The sequence below is a fragment of the Tenrec ecaudatus genome, chromosome 3, assembly GCF_050624435.1.
Source record: "Tenrec ecaudatus isolate mTenEca1 chromosome 3, mTenEca1.hap1, whole genome shotgun sequence".
In the NCBI taxonomy this organism is placed as follows: Eukaryota; Metazoa; Chordata; class Mammalia; order Afrosoricida; family Tenrecidae; genus Tenrec; species Tenrec ecaudatus.
In genome coordinates, this window is record NC_134532.1 from 85,494,485 (window position 1) to 85,496,953 (window position 2,469).

The 2,469-nt window shown below is 37.6% G+C and overlaps 1 non-coding gene across 1 annotated transcript; it reads left to right on the forward strand.

Annotated features, from left to right (window-relative positions):
• The first annotated feature begins 1,959 nt into the window (after positions 1-1,959).
• On the forward strand, positions 1,960-2,075 carry LOC142443962 (U5 spliceosomal RNA). The gene has a single exon (XR_012783659.1). It is a non-coding gene; the product is annotated as a U5 spliceosomal RNA (small nuclear RNA).
• Positions 2,076-2,469: the final 394 nt, after the last annotated feature.

The window sequence follows — 2,469 nt, forward strand, 5'->3', positions numbered from 1 at the left end:
CAAAAGATATAGCATGTGGGGTCTAAAAGGCTTGAAGATAAAGAAATGGCCATTTAGCTGAGAAACAACAAAGCCCACATGGAAGTAGCCCACCAGCCTCCGTGATCATGAAGTGTCAATGGGATAAAGTATAAGGCATCTAAGACCCAGAACAAAATCATGCCAATGTGAATGGGGGAGGGGTAAGAGGAGTGGAGACCCAAAGCCCATCTGCAGACAACTGAATATGCACTCACAAAGGGTCACAATGAAGAGATGAGTCGGTCAGGGTGCATTATAGCACCAATGAAACACACAACTTTCATCTAGTTCTTTAATACTTCCTGCCCTCCACTATCATGACCTTAATTCTACCTTACAAGTAGAATTAGACCCGAGCCTGCATACTGCTACAGATAAGAGCCCACCACACAGGGAATCCAGGATAGATAAACCCCTCAGGGCCAACAATGAGAATAGAGATACCAAGAGGATAAGTGGAAGGTGGGGGGAGAAAAGGGGACTCAATCATAAGTATTGACATGTAACCCCTTCCCAGGAGGACAAACAACAGAAAAGTGGGTAAAGGGTAACAGAGGATGATGTAAGATATACAAATAATAATCTTAACCTATCAAGGGTTCATGAGGGAGGGATGGTGGAAAGGGAGGGTGAAAGATGAAGAGCTGATACCAAGGGCTCAAGTGGAAAGAAAATGCTTTGAGAATGATGATGGCAGCATATGTACAAATGAGTGATAAGAGATGTAAGAGACCCTAGTAAAAGTATTTAATGAAAAAAAAAATTTAAGCTGTGGAGAAAAGGAAGTACATAGACCTCTCTGAATGGACCAAAAACTTATGAACAAAGCTTATGAACAAAAACCTTATGAACAAAGTGGCCATTATGGCAGATTGACCCAAGTGACCATGGTGGCAAGCACAGAGGTTATACATGGGTTCAGGAACATGAACTTGTTCTCCCCAAATGGTTACAGCCATTTTGAATCTTCCAATGGCGCAGACCAGCACTGAACTCATGACATGGAACTATTCCTCAAGGAGATCATCAGCAACCTGGTGGGAGACAGATCATCCACGACCAATTTCACCATGGAAGGGGCCACATTTTGTTCTTAATAGATATAGATTTTCTTTCTGAGAACAAATTACTTCTATCAAAACTTCAATTCATGGATTTAGAATCTACCGAAGGGGCTCATATTGCACATTATATCTGACAATGTTCTGCTACTATTCATGAAGATGTCTGTATCAGATAATGTTATTTTGCTATTCATGTTACTAGAATTAATAATTCTCCAATATGATACTGACTCCTGGCATTCTTACCATTATTCAATTTTGAATTTGGCCTGGTTGAGTAATTTATTTTTTCAACAACCAATTGAAGACAGCATCTGATTTAGGCTATCTCTTTTAAGATTAGGTTTTCAAAAGACAGTAGAATTGTCTTGGTTTCTGTATTACTTCCTATGATGTGCTCTTTCTTGGATTGCTCATTGTTAAGAAGACAAAGTATCATGCATCAGGCAGCCTGCAAAGAGCCTCTTTTCTATTAATAATGGAATTATTTTTCATAATAGTCAAGTTCAGGAAATGGCATAGGTACCAAGGGAGCAATCTGACCTCTGGATTTTCTAAGGAGAAGGAGAAACCAATTTCTTACTTTCCCAAAGTCAATTACCATAAGACAGATGCCAGATATTCCTTCATCCTTCATCTTTCTTTACCCTTTTCTGACATCAACTACCTTTCACATGGCACTCTACTTCTCTGTTTTGTTGAATAATTTTTGAAATGGTCACAAATAACTGACAGACAAAACTCACAATTGGTGGTTTATTTGGAAAGCTAATAGGACACAAAATGTTAAGGATGCATTTATTTTGCCAATAATATCTCTTTTCGTGTATGTTGGTAGGCACCTCTCTCTTTTTCTCAACCATAAAAAAAATCCATACTCTGATTTCACTTCAGATTTTATAAATCTTTAACCTTTTACTAAAGATTTCTGTGGAGAGGAACAATTCTGAGTCATAAACTAATTTTTGGAGGCCTTGTACTTGCAAGGCTTAAAAAAAGAAAGAAATACCCATCATTTATTCTTTCTGGATGACCTAAATAAGCAAGAACCTTACTTTTTCAATCACCCTTTAAAGCTCACCCTAGAAAACCATCCTTATAAAAAAATTCTATTTGTGTCGGCCCATATATCATACGATTGAGCAGTAAATTTAATCAGGTACATAAATTAAATGTTTGTAAAAGGCAATTCATATCTACTGCGTTAGACAGGGTTCTCTAGAGAAAAAACCCAGGACACTTATGATTATATATCTATATATATCTATATGAATAGATAGCTACAGCATGAAGAAAAATAACAGCTAATTAGTCACACAGCAGTACAGAGGGCTCAGTTAAACTCACTTCCATGAAACAGTTTAATATACTGGAAGTCCTCCAA